Source organism: Sebastes umbrosus, chromosome 4, assembly GCF_015220745.1.
Source record: "Sebastes umbrosus isolate fSebUmb1 chromosome 4, fSebUmb1.pri, whole genome shotgun sequence".
Lineage (NCBI taxonomy): Eukaryota > Metazoa > Chordata > Actinopteri > Perciformes > Sebastidae > Sebastes > Sebastes umbrosus.
Window position 1 is genome coordinate 38,651,453 of NC_051272.1, and position 22,781 is coordinate 38,674,233.

The window sequence follows — 22,781 nt, forward strand, 5'->3', positions numbered from 1 at the left end:
TATTTTTCTTGCATGGAAATGTACCAAATGTTGTAACTGTTACATGATCTATGTATTCACTATGTAATAACTCAAGTCTTCAACATGATGCATACAAGTAAAATTGAGCTGCATCTAAACACAGCACATACAATATTATTACATATGGAATCAAGCAGAATGAAATGTTATCAGGAGGATGGAAGGGAAGTTTCATGGAGATGATATCATGGCCCTGAACAGCTCAGTCAACATCAACAAGAGTGTGTGTGTGTGTGTGTGTGTGGCTCAGGCTACATCAACACTGACTTTCTGTAAGGCTAGGCTCGCTAAAATCATTTTTATGCATGTAAATCCAAAGTTAACTGATTAAGCAGCATGGGTGCATAATCAAAGAATAACGTTCCAAAGAGCAGAACATGTTCCCATCAGAACATGTTCTGTTAGGAACATGTTCCTCTTCCTAACAGAAGGTCAGAACACACAGAGGAGGATCTGTTGTCTGACAGTAAACCGTGAATGACCCTTCACTCCCACTAGGGCTTCAGGAGCCTTCGTTGTACAATGTAGAGGTTGGTTTTAATTACACAAGTTGATCCAGTTGAAATCCCCCCCCCCCACACTATTAGACAGTAGTTAGCTTTAGCTAGCTTTCAAGCTAATAAGTGAGGAAGTTGCTGATTGGAGCAGCACTAACCAGCGTCTGGTTCTGGTTGTGGTTCTGGTTGTGGTGAAGGAGTGACGCTGAATATGTACAGGAACTATGAACTGTTAATAAATAAGCGTTACAGGGTGTGCCTTTAGATAGATATGGCCACATCTTTATATAGAACAACATAACAGACAAGTGTAGCAATAACTAGCCTGTAGACAGTAAAGGAGGTGGAGCTGTTGCTGATAGCCAGACATACCGAAGCACTGCAACTGACTTACAGCTGCCTGGAAACATTGACACACTGTAGGAACGCTAGAGAACCACCATACACACTTTATTCTACAATTAACGAGGTGATTGAGGAGTTCCTACAGTGTATCAGTGATGTTGTGAAGTGGTCAATGATGATCAAATACTAGCTATAGAACAGAATCCGAACAGTCTAGTTGAGGTCGCTTCACTGCGGCTCCACTGAGTGTCTCAATGTGACTGTCCGCGTGGGAAACACAAACACAAAGGATTGTTTTACTCACAGTTCTACTTGTAGGTGTAAAGTTAGATCCACAGGACAGATAGTGTGGGCTTCGTTGATGAAAACATGGTAACAGTAGAAAACAATAGTTGAAGAGTGTCTGGCCGTCCGAGCCTGTCTGACTGCTTTTGGTAAGAAAGAAAACAATAGTTTAAACTGCACTGGCACCAACAACCAATGGACTTTGACTGAGTCTTGACTGACGTATTTCTAACCAATCCCCAGTATCAACCCGCTGCAGGCTGTCCTCTCAGCCAATAAGAGTAAGAGTAGGCGGGATTTTAATGGCTTTGCCGAATGTGATTGACATTTGCTAACACCAATCATCGTGGTTCACTTGATGGAAAACCAAAGCCAAGAACCAATGAAATACGTCAACTCAAAGTAGGCGTTATTTCTACAGTTGTATCAACCAATCAGCTAAGGTGGAGAGCTGATATTAATGGCGGCAGCAAAACAATAGCACGTTGGCGCTTGACACAGTATAGGTTTAAAAATACATGATAATAATAATAATAATAATAATAATAATAATAATAATAATGATAATAATACAACTTAAAAAAACAATGAGATGATGAAGAACCAGCCAAGACGTGAGAAGCAAATATGAGGTCTACATTTCTTATGTAGGGTTTCATTCTTTTGTTGATGATGCTGGGCAACATCTGTTTTTCCCCTTTCTTTTCTCTTTAAAGCATTCAACATTGCCCCCTGGTGTATGAAAAGCAAATGTACAATATTTGATATGTACTTTGCAGCAACAACAAAAGATGGATCAGGCAGTGTTCAGTCTCACATGGTTTACTGGACTATTTGAAGACCCGTGCATCTTTTAACCCATAAAGCCATAAAGGTCTGGAACTGACCATTCCACCCTCTTTTTTAAGAAGGGACAGGGGATTTTCAGGGCTAAATAAAAAGTCAACAGTAGATGTCACATAGAACAGGTGTACATCATCTGAAAGCTGCGAATCTTAACATTAATTTGAGATGCAGCTCAGCGCTGTGTGTCAAGTTGTTATAGTCAAAAACCAGGGGTGGAAAAGAATGAATGAATTAGAATAAATTGTGAAAGCAATGTTTGGGGTTGATACCATTTGTTACACAGATTTGGTGCTAAATATAACCATTTTTACCACTGGAAAAATGATAAAAAAAATTATCAATAATCCCTCCAAAATAACCACATTAAGACACCAAGAAAAAGACATGCTTTGATTTGGGATCAAAAACTTTTGACATTTGGAGATTTCTGCAAGAATTGCATTTTTCAATGATTGGATGGCGAGCACTTGTATTGTGTAAACTGATCAGAAACCCCCTTATTGTCAATATAGCTAGGAAAGCCATCCATCCTCTGAATGCTCTAGGTCTCTAGTTTGATCCATCCATCCTCTGAATGCTCTAGGTCTCTAGTCTGATCCATCCCTCCTCTGAATGCTCTAGGTCTCTAGTCTGATCCATCCATCCTCTGAATGCTCTGGGTCTCTAGTTTGATCTATCCATCCTCTGAATGCTCTGGGTCTCTAGTTTGATCCATCCATCATCTGAATGCTCTAGGTCTCTAGTTTGATCCATCCATCCTCTGAATGCTCTGGGTCTCTAGTTTGATCCATCCATCCTCTGAATGCTCTAGGTCTCTAGTTTGATCCATCCATCATCTGAATGCTCTAGGTCTCTAATTTGATCCATCCATCCTCTGAATGCTCTGGGTCTCTAGTTTGATCCATCCATCCTCTGAATGCTCTGAGTCTCTAGTTCGTGGCTGTGATTATCCTAGAGGTCACCACAGGTCATTTTATACAGTGAGGTCAATTCAAAAATGGTCTCACTACAATGAAATGTCTCCTATGGGGACTAACATCATCACACATGAATACAGTTGGTTTCATTGGATCCACAAGAGTCTCAGCTTTACAGTGATACCAAATTTATGGAATTCAAGACTGTTTAGGGACCCCAGTATGCAGAAATATTCAGATTCACTATTTTTAGAATGGTAAGAATAACACATTTGTACTGCATGCAAAAAACTGCATGTGATTATCATAAAGTGGGCATGTCTGTAAAGGGGAGACCCATTTTGTGTAAAGAAATGTATAAAGAAAAGATTACATAAATAAATAAGTTTGAGAAAACAAATAAGGGGTGAAATGCAAAGGGAAAATCGTGCATAAATAAATAAATACATACATTTTAAAATGAATATGAAATAAATGCAAAACAATAAAATAAATCAAAATAAATCAAAACATGAATTAATATATAATAAATAAATGAATACATAAATAAATAAAAGGGAAAATAAATTAAACAGAAGAGTAAATAAATAAATAAGAAAATGAAAAAATAAAAAATGAATACATAAATAAATAAAAGGGAAAATTAAACAGAAGAGTTAATAAATAAATAAAAAAATTGAAAAATGAATATATAAATAAATAAAAGGGAAAATTAAACAGAAGAGTAAATAAAAAATAAAAAAATTAAAAAATAAATAAAAGGGAAAATTAAACAGAAGAGTAAATGAATAAGGGAATTAATACAAATATAAATAAATAAAGAAGCAAATTAAAACAGACAAATCAATTTATGTCACATTTTATCAATTAATTAATGGCTACATTTATGTTTTATATTATTTTTGCTACATTTAATGACATATTCATTTATTCATTTATTTTTTATTCTGTCAGGTTCTGTCCTCCATATTCCACCACCTGAGGGCAGAGCAGGACTAAACATCTCAGGGAAACAACAGGTTCCTCCCCGAAGCATCACTCACTTTCTGTAAATGGGCCAAAAGAAATCAGCAACCATTGATATACTACTGACATATTGTACATACAGTGTCAGGTATGCAGTGGATATTCTCTCTCTCTCTGTATACATGAGATACAATTCCATGTTCAGCGTGAGTGCAGTTTTCTTCTGATTTCAGAGGACAGCTGTCAGGGAGCAATAAAAGGCAGCTGGTGTGGTAAGAAGTGTGTTTGGGGAGGTGGTGGGGGGCATTTTAAAGTGTTTATCAGTCTTTATGGGTTCAGTGTTCAGACCAATGCTTTCCTGCTTTTTGCTCCAGTGTTTTGTGTGAAAGATGCTGCCTCGATGTGGTCATTACAATCAGTGTCAAGGCACGGACACATCATCTCATTTTCCACATCACCACGACCTTAGAAAACTGAACAAAACTCTTTGATGACAATACTGTGACACAATATTAGCATGTGTTGGAAAGCTGTATTTTCTCTGGTTCCCACCCACAGGAAGGTCAGAGGTCAGCCAAGTTGTCACTTTACTTTACTGTTTTACAAACTATTACACCTATGTGTATATACATACATATTTACTTCTCTATACATACTACATTCCTGTCTACACCTCTGTATATATAATTTTAGTACTTCTCATTATTACATACTACATCCTGTTTACATTCAGTTTTCCCATCTGGAATACTGTCTTCCACAAAATTACAAATTTGCATTGACATTACTATTTTATATTTACTTATGTTTATATTTATTTTAACTGCACTATTTTATGCCTTAGATTATCATTTTGCTTTTACTTTTACTTGTGTGATTTCCTCTTTTATATATACATATTTTATGAGCATTGGTCTAGGAACCTGAGACCAAAGATTTTCATTGCTGATGACTGCTTTGCTGGAATTGACAAATGACAAATAAAGAACTTTGAACCTTGAGCAAGAGCATCCTCGGAGCTAGTGAGGACTCATTGGTCATACGATTAATGCAGCAGTAGGCAAGATTGGAGCAAATATGATTAAAAAAAGCTATTTTTATAAAACGGTCGCTATCCTGACAGTAGTGCATGAGGCAGGTTATCTGAAAAAAATCATGTTCCTCTGTGTCCTCCGGTGTCCTCCGGTGTCCTCCGGTGTCTCCTTAGGGCAACTACAGGATTTCACAGACCGGAGGAAAACAACTAATCAGAGCTGATCTGGAGCCAATAGGAACGCTCTCTCTCTGAAATGACCTGTGATTGGTCAAAGCCTCCCGTCACGGGCTAGATGTTCTAAAGCCTGAAAACAGAGCCATGAGGAGGAGCAGAAGTCTAGTTCTCTCTCAGAACACTTGAATTACAATATGCTGAAAGGTTATTATGGGATTTTTGCCTAATGATGTCAAAAATATACTGCCTACTGTTGCTTTAAGTATGGTCTTTGGACTCCCTTCACCAACATAGGGGGGCCGGCTGTGGCTCAAAGGTAGAGCGGGTCGCCCACCGATTGGTAGGTCTGCGGTGGTAGTGGTAGTGTCCTTGAGCAAGATACTTACCTTGCTCCTGAAGGCTGTGCCTTCGGTATGTGAAATGAGTATTTAAATTAGATCCTGATGCCAGCAGTGTATGAATGTGTGTGTGAATGGGTGAATGCTGACATGTAGTGTAAAGCACTTTATAAATGTAAGTCCATTTACCATAACATCTGTTTACTGCTAATGTCAATCTGGAGACATTGAAATGTTTTAAATCTACAATAATAAAAGTACATATCTATAGTTTATCTTAAGAGGATGTTTTTGGAAATGTTGCATGAATTATTGAATTACTAATAAAAGTCCAGCACCGTGACCAACACATGTGGTTGATAGATCCAGTGACAAAGTCAACCAAGCATGTATTGATTTATTGATTGATTGATTTATTTGTAAAGTCTGATCACATACAGACATTCTAGTGTTTAACTATGTTATAGGTTTAACAATTGAAGATGTGTACTTGCAGTGTACTTATCAGAGATGTGGAACCCATGCTATTATTCAGAATCATTGTTGAATAGGTAGAAATATGATACTGACCATTCTGTGTCTGCTTTGCTGTGACTTGAATGCTGACAGAGAAAAATCCATTTGACAGTCAAAATTGACACCAACCCAAATTTAAGGCTCAGGTTCCTATTGGATGTCTTATTATGCGCTGACCAGCTGTGTCAAGCCAGCTACAGACAGAGAGAGCAGCACCGGATATGAGGCGAATTTACTTTCAAAATAAAAAAGGTCTTAAAAACTAGAGACTCAAAGCCTACAGGTGTGACTGCTGCCATTGAACAAAATATTGTATTAAATTATAGTTGTAGTAGGCTATTTTTGGTCTTCTGAATCACACATGAATAAATAAAGACAATATTAGTAGGAAGGCCTAATTAAAATGACTTTACAGGAACTAATGCACCAAAATTGAGATTAGATAGCCTAGTGATTGTGTTGAAATAAATGATATACAATTTGTGATGGTATAAGTTAGCCTACCCTTTCTGTGTGAGAATTTAAGCTTGCACTGACAATGAGCCTACACGCTGTTGTAAACTTCAACAACAGAAAACACAGTGATATAAAAGTAAAAGCTGTCTTATTCTCCTAGTTGGCTGGTTTCCCTGCAGGAACAATAGCCTATAATGCTAGGCTATGGTGTGATGTCCAGCCGTGTCTTTAATCAACCCAAAAAAACTATAACTAAGTATATAACTATAACTAACTCACTAACTCAACAGTAAGATTATGCACTAGTGTTATAGTAGTTATAGCGTTATAAAGTTAACGCGATAATAACGCGTTAACACAAATTTATTTTAACGTCTTGATTAGGTTTGGCATTCCCTATATATACAGACGTAGGCACAATTGTTGGTACCCTTCTGTTAAAGAAAGAAAAACCCACAATAGTCACTGAAATAACTTGAAACTGACAAAAGTAATAATAAATAAAAATTTGCTGAAAATTAACTAATGAAAATCAGACATTGTTTTTGAATTGTGGTTCAGCAGAATCATTTTAAAAAACAAACTAATGAAACTGGCCTGAACAAAAATGATGGTACCCCTAGAAAAGATGTAAAATAATTTGACCATAGGGACATATTAAACTAAGGTGTGTCCTGTAAATAGCATCACAGGTGTCTTCAAACTTGTAATCAGTCAGTCTGCCTATTTAAAGGGTGAAAAGTAGTCACTGTGCTGTTTGGTATCATGGTGTGTACCACACTGAACATGGACCACAGAAAGCTAAGGAGAGAGTTGTCTCAGGAGATCAGAAAGAACATTATAGACCTTCATGTTAAAGGTAAAGGCTATAAGACCATCTCCAAGCAGCCTGATGTTCCTGTGACTACAGCTGCACATATTATTCAGAAGTTTAAGGTCCATGGGACTGTAGCCAACCTCCCTGGACGTGGCCGCAAGAGGAAAATTGATGACATATTGAAGAGACGGATAATACGAATGGTAACCAAAGAGCCCAGAACAACTTCCAAAGAGATTAGAGGTGAACTCCAAGGTCAAGGTACATCAGTGTCAGATCGCACCATCCGTCACTGTTTGAGCAAAAGTGGACTTAATGGAAGACAACCGAGGATGACACCAAATCATAAAAAAGCGAGACTGGAATTTTCCAAAATGCATATTGACAAGCCACAAAGCTTCTGGGAGAATGTCCTTTGGACAGATGAGACAAAACTGGAGCTTTTTGGCAAGTCACATCAGCTCTATGTTCACAGACGCAAAAATGAAGCATCCAAAGAAAAGAACACTGTACCTAATGTAAAACATGGAGGAGGCTCGGTTATGTTATGGGGCTGCTTTGTTGCATCTGGCACAGGGTGTCTTGAATCTGTGCAGGGTGCAATGAAATCTGAAGACTATCAAGGCATTCTGGAGCGAAATGTGCTGCCCAGTGTCAGAAAGCTTGGTCTCAGTCGCAGGTCATGGGTCCTCAAACAGGATAATGACCCAAAACACATCTAAAAACACCCAAGAATGGCAAAGAACAAAACATTGGACTATTCTGAAGTGGCCTTCTATGAGCCCTGATCTAAATCCTATTGAACATCTGTGGAAGGAGCTGAAACATGCAGTCTGGAGAAGGCACCCTTCAAACCTGAGACAGCTGGAGCAGTTTGCTCGCGAGGAGTGGGCCAACATACCTGTCGACAGGTGCAGAAGTCTCATTGAGAGTTACAGAAATCACTTGATTGCAGTGATTGCCTCAAAAGGTTGTGCAACAAAATATTAAGTTAAGGGTACCATCATTTTTGTCTAGGCCAGTTTCATTAGTTTGTTTTTTTAAATGATTCTGCTGAACCATAATTCAAAAACAATATCTGATTTTCATTTCAGTGAATTTTTATTTATTATTACTTTTGTCAGTTTCAAGTTATTTCAGTGACCATTGTTGGTTTTTCTTTCTTTAACGGAAGGGTACCAACAATTTTGCCTACGTCTGTATATATATATATATGTATATATATGTGTTTACATATATATTTTATACATGCATTTTAATGTCTCTAATTTATTTAACTCATTCCATATATTTTTTTATATATATTTTATATGCAGTTTGCCATGTTATGATTGGAGCATATTTTTTATGCTAAATGCAGTACCTGTGAGGATTTCTGGACAATATCTGTCATTGTGTGTTGTTAATTGATTTACAATAAGATAGATAGATAGATAGATAGATAGATAGATAGATAGATAGATAGATAGATAGATGGATAGATAGATAGATAGGTAGATAGATAGATGGATAGATAGATAGATAGATAGATGGATAGATAGATAGATAGGTAGATAGATAGATGGATAGATAGATGGATAGATAGATAGATGGATAGATAGATAGGTAGATAGATAGATAGATAGATGGATAGATAGATAGATAGAAGAAGACTTTTCCTTGTTGTATACACCAGCCAGTCGCTACAATGATGAATGAGTCATTGGCAGCCCTGATACAGAGTAAGACCGGGACCACAGACTGGGACTACAATTCAAAATATCAATGATTTATTCTACTACCGAGCTAGTCTTTAATGAGAGGTTTATTCTGGAAAACTACTAACCGGAAGTTCCCTCTCTGTGCAGCAGTCGGACTTGACGCTAGTCTACAACACGGGGGGGGGAGAAACACATTGCGGCTCTCATGTGTGGAACAGGTCGCTCTGCTGAACCCTGAGCCGAGTCGTTCACCGACCTGTGAGGACAGTCGTGGACCTTTAACCGACCTGTGAGGACAGTCGTGGACCTTTAACCGACCTATGAGGACAGTTGTGGACCTTTAACCGACCTATGAGGACAGTTGTGGACCTCCAGCAGCGACATATTGTGGATAAAAGCCGGAGGAGACAGCGGGACTGCTGCTCGGGACTCTCTGTGAGTAGCTGACAGACGCACATCAGCAGGAATGTTGTGTTTAATGGTTCTGATCCGACATTCAGTTCCGAACATGCTGCTTCTTGTTGTGTGCGTGCGTGCGTGTGTGTGTGTGTGTGTGTGTTTAATAAGTGAACCGCCAGGTGCAACTGTACAGGTGGTGGAGGTGCAACAGGTGATGACGTGTTCCGGCCCAGAACACTAGTCCACTTTTAGTATGTGATGAATTTCTGATGAAAATGAGACAAACAACAGATAAGAAGCTGCTGCGACTTCCTGTCTGGATGAATCCGTGCTAAATGGTGTACTATGGACTTCAGGTCAGATAGCATTCATCCTGTAATCCACAGGTGAAAAGGAAGAGTAAGAAAAGGTGATCTGGATTTGACCTGCTCTATATATACAGGCTGACCGTGGAGGGAACACTAGTTGTCCCCCTTAAACAAGCTGTTGGCAGACAGAAGGACATCAGTGAGGCAGGGCTGGCTCTAGTCAACCCCCCAGAACACTAACCCTTTTGTTTTTTCGAAAATTCTTTTAATTCCTTTTTTTTCTCCAAATATAGCATAACAAACATAACACAACATAACACCGGTGCCATAATACAAAAAAAAGGATATCTTACATTTAACATTTAATATGTACACACATAAACTCAGAAAAAAAGTTTGGAAATGAGTGTTTGTTCGATCATTTCTCTGTTGTTCCAATGCTAATGGTCATTGTATTCTACATGGTTGGAAAGACTGTTTATTTACCTTCACAATGATGTCCAACTTGTAAGGATCATGCATTTGTGGGATGAGCAGCACAGCTGATTATGTGGGGAGCGCCCAAGTAAAATTTGCCAAAATTCTCAGCCTGGCACCTCCTCCTCATGCTGGTCACCAACCTGGTCACACGTTGCTGTGAGATGGCGTTCCATTCCTCAACCAGGATGCAACTTGGTTTTGCGGAACACCAGTTTCAACTTGCCTATTGCACGGGCCTTATCCAAATTAGACAAACGCATGCCGATGCTTGGAGCAGACACCAAATGATCACTTTAGTAGGGCGAAACACCCAGCAGGCCCTATGCACATCAGGCACCTGATTGGCAGCACCTGGAGCTCAAAACAAGAGTCAATACCAACAGGAGAATACACTGTGTAGCATTTGCAGAGAATTTTGGCAAATTTTACTTTCACTACGCCCGTGCGATAAGGCAAGTTGAAGCTGGTGTTCACATCTATTTAATCTATATTTCAGCTGCTTGGCAGTAATGTTAGCTGACCAGACGAAGGTCTCTCCATGAATCAATGCTAATCCTCAATCATCCTTCAATCATCCAATCCACCAAACATTTCAAAACAAGAGTTAATACCAACAGGAGAATACACTGTTTACCATTGACAGAGCATTTTGGAACATTTTTCTTGGGCGCTCCCCACATAATCAGCTGTGCTGCTCATCCCACAAATGCATGATCCTTACAAGTTAGACATCATTGTGAAGGTAAATAAACAGACTTTCCAACCATGTAAAATACAATGACCATTAGCATTGTAACAACAGAGAAATAATCCACCAAACACAAGTTTCCAAACTTTTTTCCCCCAGTTTATATACACACATACAGTACACATCGCTTCCCACTCCCACACAGAGACAGGTCCAGCCTTCTTCCCACCCCTAGAGGTGCAGTTACAGAAAAAAATAACATAAAAATAATTTTTAAAATAATTTAATTAGTTAGTTAGAATTAGAAATAATAAGTACTACAATAATATAATTCATAGTAGTAAGATAGAAACCTTAAATAAATAAATAAACTAATTAATTAATTAAATAAATACAAATAAAATAAAAACAAACCTGAACCCAGAACCCTAACCCTTGACCCATAAACTGCAACACACATCCGATATCACCATTGTATTTTCATGAATAACTGTATTTATTATAATATAAATAAACAATTGGTCCCTGATATTGTTGGTTTCAAAGTGTTTAGTCAGTTTCACTACAATTTACACTTTTATTAACAAATAAGTGCAGCCAGGCAGATGAAGAAGTGTGAGAGAGAGAGTTACGGGTGAAAAATATATTTCTTTTAGGGCTGTCGATCAATTAAAATAGTTAATCACAATTAATTGTGATCTGTTCTAAATGTACCTCAAAGGGAGATTAGTCAAGTATTTAATCCTTTTATCAAAATGGGAGTGGAAAAATATGCTGCTTTATGCAAATGTATGTATATATTTATTATTGTAAATCAATGAACACAAATCAATGACAGATATTGATCCAGAAACCCTCACAGGTACTGCATTTAGCATAAAACAATATGCTCCAATCATAACATGTCAAACTGCAGCCCAACAGGCAACAACAGCTGTCAGTGTGTCAGTGTGCTGACTTGACTATGACTTGCCCCAAACTGCATGTGATTATCATAAAGTGGGCATGTCTGTAAAGGGGAGACTCGTGGGTACCCATAGAACCCATTTACATTCACTGATCTGGAGGTCAGAGGTCAAGGGACCCCTTTGAAAATGGCCATGACAGTTTTTCCTCGCCAACATTTAGCCTAAGTTTGGAGCGTTATTTAACCTCCTTCACTACAAGCTGTGTGGTACAAGCTGGTGTATTGTTTAGCTGTAAATGTAAACAGTGTCCTCCAGCTGGTGGGCGGTGCTTGGTATTTCCTCAGCAGATCTCAACATGGCTGCCGGGTCACAAACTTTCTCATTTTACAGCTAAACAGTACACTACAAGATGATTCTGAAAACATCTGAGGAGAGAAATAGACATTACAACCTATTACACTGCCCAGTTTGACCGTTTGGTCGGAGTTAGTGAGTGATTGACAGCCGGCTCTCATAGATGGCAGCTGGGCGGCAGACGCCAGATCAGCTCTTACTGCTTGTTATCCTCTGGTCTGCGAAATCTTGCAGATGCCTTTAGGAGCACCGGAGGACACAGAGGAACATGATTTTTTTCAGATTATTTGTCTGATGTACTACTGTCAGGATATAGTGACCGTTTCATAAAAAAATACTTTTTTAATCATATTTGCTCCATTTCTACCCACTGCTGCTTTAAAGGGACTGTTTGTAACTTCTTACACGTATAAATCATTGCGGGTCGGTGTCTCATGAGCGCTCGCGTGTGGCTACGCTGTTCAGACTCAGACTCCAACACAAACTACAGTGAAGCACCAAAACCTCTTGGTTGTATCTAGTGAAGCCCGTCTGTTAAACAGTGTTGGCCGCGGTCGGAGGCCGCGGTCGGGAGACCGTAGCTTTGGTCTCCAGGACCGGAGTCTCTGCTGTACTCTACTCCTCTGCTCCTCTGCCTGCCTTCACTCACACACCGCGCTCGTTCTCACTCGCTCTCTCGCTCCACCTCACGTGCATGCTGCTCCCTCCACACTGCAGAAGAGTTAGTTTAGCTCTGAGAATATCTAGTGAATGTTCAGTGGACGTTTGTGCAGAAATAACTGCTGCAGCTCCTCCAGACCAACAGAGGTTTCCCGTGTCTTGTGAAGTGACGGGGCTCCGCAGAGAGAAACGTTATCGTCTCCGACCAAAACTCCGGCGTCTCCCCCGTTCCCTCCAGCCGCGGTCGGGAGGCTGAGGCAGGAAAAGCCAACACTAGGATCAGCATTGATTCATGGAGAGACCTTCGTCTGGTCAGCTAACATTACTGCCAAGCAGCTGAAATATAGAGTGATATTGTGCTTTTAGCTGACGTATGTCACCTCACTGTGTTGAGCGATGCTCCTTCATGTCTATGTAGAGCGAGCACGAGCGTTTGCAACAGGACGCTGACTTTCGTTGACTTAACGGCCACAAGTGTCGCTGTTAACAACATTTCTGATTCTTACAAACGGACTGTCTTTAAGATTGGAAGAGAATGGATTTGCCCAAACTATGCATGTGAACTTGTAGTTTTAGACAGTGATACAAGTGTGTCCCTCCTCTCTGTGCAGCAGGTGGCTTCACCTCCTCGGAGACCTGAAATCCAGTCAGGCGAGAAGGCTCGTCTTAGAACCATAGTTGTTGTGGACTGATGTTTCAGTAGAAGGATAAACTTTCACTCAATTTGCACTTCTGTAATCTGCATTCAAACTTGATGAGTGCTTCCCCCTTTTTTTACACAACCCTGCCAAGCTGTGCAGAGGTCAGAACCTCAGGCTGCTGACTGCTGTCTGTCAGAAGAAGATAGAACTTGGCATTCACTGGTCATACACTCAGTGAGTGAGTTTGCATGGCTCCATTCATATGATTATGGATTTGAGGTAAATAAGCATTAGCAAGAGCAATTGTTGCAATCAGCTTATAGTTGCTGAATGTGAGTGTTAGTTAGAAGCAGCTTGGTCAGCATGAAGGGCTCACGGGTCAGAGGTCCAGGACAAATCCTTGTTAACCCCAACCTCAGGAGGGAAATCTAAATGTGTTTTCTTCTAACCGTTTTCTAGCAGCAGAACAGAAAAACATACCTGTTACTGTTATACTGTTGATGCTTTCCCTAACCCTCTGAGACCACAATACACCTCTTATTTAGGGGGGTACAGGGTACAGGGGGCCTTTAGGGGGGTACAGGGTACAGGGGGTCTTTAGGGAGGTACAGGGTACAGGAGGTCTTTAGGGAGGTACAGGGTACAGGCGGTCTTTAGGGAGGTACAGGGTACAGGAGGTCTTTAGGGAGGTACAGGGTACAGGAGGTCTTTAGGGAGGTACAGGGTACAGGCGGTCTTTAGGGAGGTACAGGGTACAGGGGGTCTTTAGGGAGGTACAGGGTACAGGGGGTCTTTAGGGAGGTACAGGGTACAGGCGGTCTTTAGGGAGGTACCGGTCCAGGGTGTCTTTAGGGAGAGATAGCAGGTCAACAGTAGATGTCACATAGAAGTGGTGTACATCATCTGAAAGCTGGAAGCTGAAGATTAATCTGAGATGCAGCTCAGCACTGTGTCTAGTTGTTCTAGACATAAATCAGAAATAAACATGAATTAAATAATTCAAATAAATTGTAAAAGTGTATAAGGGTTTAGAACATGATGATAGCAGTATCTGATGGTCATCCCCATGCTCTATTATGTCTCATAAGTTGTTGCAGTAATTTTTGGGTTGATACCATTTGTTCCACAGATTTGGTGCTAAATTTAACCATTTTTTTTACCACTGGAGAATTGATAAAAATTATCAATAATCCCTCCATAATACTACATTAAGACACCAAGACCTTGAGGAACACCAGAGAAAAAGACATGCTGTGATTTGGGATCAAAAACTTTTGACATTTGGAGATTTCTGCAAGAATTGTATTTCTTCGGTGATTGGATGTCGAGCACTTGTGTTGTGTAAACTGCTCAGAAACCCCCTTATTGTCAATCTAGCTAGGAAAGCCATCCATCCTCAAAATTCAGCTTAGCTTTGGAGCGTTATTTTTTCATTTCTGCTTTGATCTTCACTTCCTACTGCTCAGCAGCCAACCCTCAAGATGTTAATCTCTGACCATTTCATGTTGGCGTTTCCTGCTTATCTGTTCTATAATGCTTGTGGGGGGAAAAATCAAGCTGTCACTTCCTGGAATGGGTGGTTGACTTATAAGGGGGTGTCACTGCATATATCAGCCCAAGACAAAAATACACCAGGGAGCAGAGTGTCTCTGGCTGACCAGTGGGCTGCTGTCAGATGAGAAAGGCCAAGTTGAGCTCCACTATGTCAGAGGACTTTCCAAAGGTTGGGTTGAGAACCAAAGTTTGAGTTGCAGGATGATTGAAATGGGTCCTAGAAGGACATTTCAGTTAAAGCTGGGGTAAGCAGTTCCATTTTGGTATTATTGGGCAAAACATTTTTTTTTAAATTTAAAGGCAGGGTTGACGATGTTCTCCAGTCTCCACTATCTGTTCTATTGGTTGAAATGGTCTTTACCCCCCCGTCAGCGATCCATTACTGATGAGCTCTGATGAAGAGCGGAAAAGAGCCGTCATCTGTAGCTGCTGTAATCCTGTAAAAACGTCTACCAATCACTGCCTCGAGATCCGCTTGGAAAGAACCAATCAGACGCCTCCCAGCCTCCCTGTTCGTACTCTAACCTTGACGTGCACCGGCCTGAACTCAAAGCGCGCCGCCGCACGTTTCCTGGAGAATGGAAAAGAAAAGTCAGCCCTGCAGTAGCACTGCCGCGGTTACTGGTCATGAGGTAGCGTTGTTGAGTTGAGGTCTTCTCTCCGCTCTGTGTCTGTGAAGTAGTTACGATGCGGCGGTGCTCGTGCATGTGTGTGTGTGTGTGTGTGTGTGTGTGGGGGGGGGGGGGGGTGGGGGGAAGGGCGGGGGGGCGTTGCCTTGGAAGGAGCCCCGAGGTGGGGGGGGGGGGGGGGGGGGGGGTTAGAAGGAGCTCCTGAAATTATGCTAGCTTTCCAACATCGTCAACTCTATCTTTAATAAAAAAAAAATCATTTTAAATTCTATGTTCTGTCATCTATCATTACTTTTTCTGATGTTTTAGGTTTTTGCGTGGCATCGTCAGTATCGGTATCCAGATATTTAGGATTTCAATACTATCGTCATGACAACACTTTTATTTAGTCTACTGTACTTTACTTTCCTTTTATTTATTGGTATCTCTGCCATCTGCTGTGTTTTAATAGAGTTGATTTGACTTTACATTTAAATGCTCCTCTTTTCTATTAAAGTTGGAGGGTTTAGGGTGTGCATGTTTGAGCTGCAGTCTGTAAACATTGAGACCCTTGTGGCCAGTGGCCCGGCTAACAGGTTGTACACCAGCAGTCCAAAGGTCTTAAATTTAAAAACGGGGTCTTAAATTTAAAAACGGGGTCTTAAATTTAATCCAAACCAAGTCTGGACAGTCTATTGCACTGCAAGGCAGTAGCACAACCACCCATGAGGGCTGGACTATTAATACGTATGTACAGTATATCTAGTAAAGTTTTTGTACTTGTTCATTACAGTATCAACAAAATGTGAACATTATAGAGGGATTACTGCAGAGCTGTTGTATCTACAGGTGCTGATATTAGGCACATACAAAAAGTGTTTGGCTTCTAAATTCACCCTGAAATTCAATGTAATTGTCCAATCATCCAGTTGGTGTGCAACGTGGACATACTTTATGGGATATAATGTCACAGCTGCTAGCTAATGGTAGGCCTAATCCAGCCCCAAACCTCTACAACGTGTGGTGTTAATATTGTGAGGATTAAGGGTTTGATTGCAGGGCTCACATGCACCATTACAAGCAAACATACAGTAGGGTTTTGTATTATTCAAGCCAAGCTTCTGTACTCTGTGTTGTTAGAGGGGCTGAGTGAGGCCCACCTGACTCACATTCTCACTCATAAGTAGGGATGCACCGATACTGATGTATTACTGTATATATTTATATACATTATATTCCTGTATATATGAGCTAAAAGGTACATGAAGTCCAGTGTATGGCTGTAGCTGTGTTGGCAGCCATTGTTGGCATGTCTGTATGTGCAGTAGAGGTACGGGGGGTGCAGGAGAGGAGTTATTGTGGTTGAATATGACACAAATGGCTCAAATCTTTAATCAAAGTTGCTGCTATGCTCTGAGGCCAGTGAGCAAATGCAGCTAACTGTTCAGTGTTCAGTTACTTTTAGTCACATTTCTATTGTTCCTTATCAATACAAACAATTAATATCATTACAAAGCGTGTAGTAATGCTACTGATTTAGGCCTTGTTTCTAAACCTTTCCTTTTACAGTCATATTGGTTTTATTGGTGTTTACCACGTTTGGACACTCCCCCATGCTTTGGTACAACCTTTGTACCAACGGTAAGCCTCAACACTATGCTCTTATTAGTAAAACCGTATTCAAAGAAACCAAACTGCGCCCATAGCAACGGTCTGTTATAAAGAAATTACAGACCGCAGAATGCCGTGATTGACCAATCAGAATCGAGTATTCAACAACGCCGTGTAATAAATTATATTACAAACTGCTGTTAAAACCGCGTCAAGAGTTCTTGGAGATAGTCATTGTTCACCTCATGGTATGTACAGACAGTAGTGTCTTTACATTGAGCTGGTTTAGAGCCCAGTTGGTCTTGTTCCTTCCGGCCACCTGTGCATCAGTAGTATTTTTGTGTTTTAATCTTAACAAAGACCAAAGAAGGGTTGAATATTTAAGTGTTTAAAGAAATGTGAAGAACCTGTGTACTAAATGAATAAATCATGATGCTTAGTTGTGTTGTACTGTATGTAGTAACTCTTTTATTTATTACATCATCATATTATCATATTGTTTTAATGCGTTGGTATAAAATTGCTTGCGAGAGGTCGTAAAAAAATATCAAATGCACAATTGTTTAATGCCTCATAATCTAGACCACCTTCAGAAACCCACCACAGACTCCAGAATAACACGGATAACATGGATAACATGGTGATGAAGGGAAAAATGGCAGTTTGTTTTTCTTTTTTATGTTTGACTTTTTTGAGATAAGGGATTTTGGCCCAACAGCAAAGAGTCCGTTTTGGGGTCGATCTTTGACAGTTTGATGTTTGATTAAACTGTAGAACTCATGGGAGTGTATTTCTTGTTCACACAAGAAGCGATCTATCTTTGTTAGATTGTGCCACTGCCTCTGGCTTTGGTTAATAAAATGGGATGTCCACATGTCCTGGATATTATATGCTTAGCCTGTGAAGACCTTGGGATGTGTTTCACTGTACTAGAATATTTTATTCTTGTACTTTCAAAGAATGGTTTGACATTTTGGGAAATGTGCTTATTCCCTTTCTTACCAAGAGTTGACTAGATTAATAAGCCTACTGGGCTCATGTCTGTATAGTAAATATGAAGCTTGAGCCAAAAGGCTATTGGCTTAGAAAAGAATAAAGCAAAGAGTAAAAGAAATAATAGAATAGAATAAAGACTGAAGGCTAGCCTGGCTATGTTCAAATATCTGCCTACCTTGTACAGTATTGTGTATGCCGTGCACAACGTGCCAAGAAATGTTGCAATGGATTGACTAATGCAGTGAAGTAGAAGACTGCAAACATGGATGTAATCAATGCTGGATTTAAAATATTTAACAAATAGCTTTTTAGATGTTTTATGAGGAATGAAAAGCGTTCAACATGTCTGTTAGACCTCAAGGTTACACAGGGATGTTTAGTGAGTAACTGGCATCGCTGCTGGTATGAATAGTTTTGATGCGAAATATTCACAGGCGAGTATTTCACATATTGTCCCCCGGTGTATAAAGACCTTTAGTGTAAGCACTGAATGAAGTAGTAGTAAAAAGATGAAAGCTGTTGAAATGGCAGCTGATGTGTTTGTGATAAAAGTATTTGAAATTTCAGGGGAAGATTTAAAGTTGTATTACGGCTGTATTTAACAATCTCAGCTTTCCTTTATGTCTGGGTTAGTTACCAGTATTGGTCATGGTTCCGTGTTTGGTGGATCCCTACTAAAACCAGGGCTGCATGATATATCGTTTCAGCATCCATATTGCGATGTGCGCATGCGCAATAGTCACATCACAGGACGTGCAATGTCAAGTAAGACAAATTAACTCAAACACGTCATGCGGCGCTTCCCGTTAATTATTCTTTCATAATGAACCGAAAATATTTGTACGGTTCCCGGGGTCGTGGACTTAGTGCTCATTGTGCCTTCTCTCCCTGCGGGGAAGGACGGGGGCACCTGCTGATGGTACGACTGTCGACCGGGGCAGACTGTCGTCAGTGCGTCAGGGGTAGGGGCGTAAGAAAATATCGATACACACGAGTATCGTGATATTATGTTGTGTTATACTGTATCGATTCTCCAATACACAATTTTCAATTAACCTCTTAAAATATAGAAAAAAAATATTGCAATGTTTTCCACATGCAGTTCTTTGGTACCTGACCACTGTAAGACAGGTCAGTATGTTATGTTTAGAGCTTTTTGTCAAACCAACAAGTAAAGATTGATGGAGTCATTATGGAAACAGACTGCTGAACTCTGTGTTCACATTAAATCGGACTAAATAGGAGGGTGTTTCCAAACCACATACTCAACATTGTTACTTAGTGAAATCTATTGTCATTGTAGCTGGTTCATCAGCAGATATTGCTCCTCATTCATTTCAAAACAGGATTTCAGGGTGATTTAGTCCAGATCTTGCAGTGTGATCAGCGGTCTGTGATGCAGCAGGTCCACCCTACAGCTCGCTGACATTCCTGCTGTTCACATTCTCTCTCTCTCTCTCTCAGAAGAAATCACTGCCGCTGGAGATAATCAGCATCACATTCAGGAGCTCCACGTCTGCCGGCTCAGACTGCACACTCTGCGGTCACATTTAAATTCCATACATTTCAAAACTAAAGAATCTGTAACGGTGTTCTCTGGACCTACAGTGTACTATAACACTACTGGTCCATCTGTAGAGCCCTTTCCACACACTGTCTTTCTTTCTCTCTCTCTCTCTCTCTCCAGGCAGGAACTTGTTGACTCAGCTTTGATCCCTCTCAGACGCGTACACACACTCATCCACAGATTTAACAGTACTAAAGTTTAGCAAAATATAAAGAAACAACATCATAATATTCTGTATATATTTTGTGTTATGGCTTTTTATAACTGTGATTATAAATACTTTGAACACCTTGTCTGTGTGAGGGTTGTAATGGAGAACCCAACAGCTATCTGTCAGTGATCAGTACAGTTTCATATCACTGACCCAACAGCTATCTGTCAGTGATCAGTCCAGTTTCATATCACTGACCCAACAGCTATCTGTCAGTGATCAGTCCAGTTTCATATCACTGACCCAACAGCTATCTGTCAGTGATCAGTACAGTTTCATATCACTGACCCAACAGCTATCTGTCAGTGATCAGTCCAGTTTCATATCACTGACCCAACAGCTATCTGTCAGTGATCAGTACAGTTTCATGTTACTGACCCAACAGCTATCTGTCAGTGATCAGTCCAGTTTCATATCACTGACCCAACAGCTATCTGTCAGTGATCAGTACTGTTTCATGTTACTGACCCAACAGCTATCTGTCAGTGATCAGTACGGTTTCATGTTACTGACCCAACAGCTATCTGTCAGTGATCAGTACAGTTTCATATCACTGACCCAACAGCTATCTGTCAGTGATCAGTACAGTTTCATATCACTGACCCAACAGCTATCTGTCAGTGATCAGTCCAGTTTCATATCACTGACCCAACAGCTATCTGTCAGTGATCAGTACAGTTTCATGTTACTGACCCAACAGCTATCTGTCAGTGATCAGTACAGTTTCATGTTACTGACCCAACAGCTATCTGTCAGTGATCAGTACAGTTTCATGTTACTGACCCAACAGCTATCTGTCAGTGATCAGTACAGTTTCACATCACTGACCCAACAGCTATCTGTCAGTGATCAGTACAGTTTCATGTTACTGACCCAACAGCTATCTGTCAGTGATCAGTACAGTTTCATGTTACTGACCCAACAGCTATCTGTCAGTGATCAGTACAGTTTCATGTTACTGACCCAACAGCTATCTGTCAGTGATCAGTACAGTTTCACATCACTGACCCAACAGCTATCTGTCAGTGATCAGTACAGTTTCATATCACTGACCCAACAGCTATCTGTCAGTGATCAGTCCAGTTTCATATCACTGACCCAACAGCTATCTGTCAGTGATCAGTACAGTTTCATGTTACTGACCCAACAGCTATCTGTCAGTGATCAGTACAGTTTCATGTTACTGACCCAACAGCTATCTGTCAGTGATCAGTACAGTTTCATGTTACTGACCCAACAGCTATCTGTCAGTGATCAGTACAGTTTCATGTTACTGACCCAACAGCTATCTGTCAGTGATCAGTACAGTTTCATATCACTGACCCAACAGCTATCTGTCAGTGATCAGTCCAGTTCCATATCACTGACCCAACAGCTATCTGTCAGTGATCAGTACAGTTTCATGTTACTGACCCAACAGCTATCTGTCAGTGATCAGTACAGTTTCATGTTACTGACCCAACAGCTATCTGTCAGTGATCAGTACAGTTTCATGTTACTGACCCAACAGCTATCTGTCAGTGATCACTACAGTTTCATATCACTGACCCAACAGGGCTCTTCTGTTACTCGCCAGCTTTCATTTTGAGGTCAGTTTAAATAAATGCAGTTGGGGGAAAACTCAAACTGGAATTTAACTTTTTTTTGCACTGCTCACAATGTGCGGTTTGATCGACTGGTCATAACATAAAGCTGGGAAAAAAAAGTTTGTAAATTTGTGTTTGGTGTATTATTTCTGGCATTGTATTTTACATCGTTGGAAAGCCTGTTTATTTACCTTCGCAATGATGTCCAACTTGTAAGGATCATGCATTTGTGGGATGAGCAGCACAGCTGATTATGTGGGTAGCGCCCAAGAAAAATTTGCCAAAATGCTCTGCCAATGGTAAACAGTATGTTCTCCTGTTATGCTGATTGTTGCACCGATGGAGTAACAGCTTTTGGTGGGGGCAGTGTCATGGTGGGGGGCGGCATCTCCCTCACTGGCAAAACAAGGCTTGTCATTATTGAAGGCCATCTCAATGCAGTGAGATATCGGGATGAGATTCTGCAGCCAGAGGCGATCCCATATCTCCACAATCTGGCACCTAACTTCATCCTCCAAGATGACAACGCTCACCCCCACAGAGCCAGGGTTATCACAGACTACCTCCACAATGTGGGAGTAGAGAGAATGGAATGGCCTGCCAAGAGTCCACACCTCAACTTGGGCGTGCTGTACGTGTTAGAGTGACCAACACAACCACGCTGGCTGACCTGCTACGAATCCTGGTTGAGGAATGGAACGCCATCCCACAGCAACGTGTGACCAGCATGAGGAGGTGCCAGGCTGTTGTGGCTGCGTATGGATCTTCCACCCGCTACTAGAGAGTTCAATCATCCAATCCACCAAACAACTCACAACAAGAGTCAACACCAACAGGAGAATACACTGTTTACCATTGACGGAGCATTTTGGCAAATTTTTCTTGGACGCTACCCACATAATCAGCTGTGCTGCTCATCCCACAAATATATGATCCTTACAAGTTGGACATCATTGTGAAGGTAAATAAACAGGCTTTGTAACGATGTAAAATACAATGACAATTAGCATTGTAACAACAGAGAAATAATCCACCAAACACTAAAATCCAAACTTTTTTTTCCGAGTTTAGATGCTAACCCACCAACCAGTTTTGTCCATTGACAATTGTCTTTTTTTTATTTAAACAAGATGGCTGCCTGTGTCCTCAAAATGTTAACAAAGAAGACTCGGTCCAAACCAAGTATCTGTCTGGACAGTGTACGGTCAGTCTGTGAATTTGTGGCTAAATTGTTCTACAGATAGTCAGTGGTCATGTCTATAATGTTAAATCCAGCGCTAAATGTCCACCAGGTCC

General features: G+C 40.5%; 2 protein-coding genes across 22 annotated transcripts in view; one reads left to right on the forward strand and one right to left on the reverse strand.

Moving 5' to 3' along the window:
• Positions 1-1,391, reverse strand: part of LOC119486223 (kelch-like protein 25) — a 37,116-nt gene extending 35,725 nt beyond the window's left edge. For both annotated transcript variants that reach the window (XM_037766179.1, XM_037766178.1), the window contains exon 1: positions 1,168-1,391. The gene's annotated coding sequence lies outside the window, so the exon portion shown is untranslated. The remainder of the gene's footprint in view (positions 1-1,167) is intronic.
• Positions 1,392-9,111: 7,720 nt separating this feature from the next.
• The window catches only part of mical2b (microtubule associated monooxygenase, calponin and LIM domain containing 2b), a 130,611-nt gene continuing 116,941 nt past the window's right edge, over positions 9,112-22,781 (forward strand). For 17 of the 20 annotated variants that reach the window (XM_037766156.1, XM_037766160.1, XM_037766163.1 and 14 more), the window contains exon 1: positions 9,218-9,349. The gene's annotated coding sequence lies outside the window, so the exon portion shown is untranslated. Of the gene's footprint in view, positions 9,350-14,986; positions 15,152-22,781 lie in introns of those variants that run through there. The other 3 variants (XM_037766177.1, XM_037766176.1, XM_037766157.1) reach the window with 3 other exon arrangements.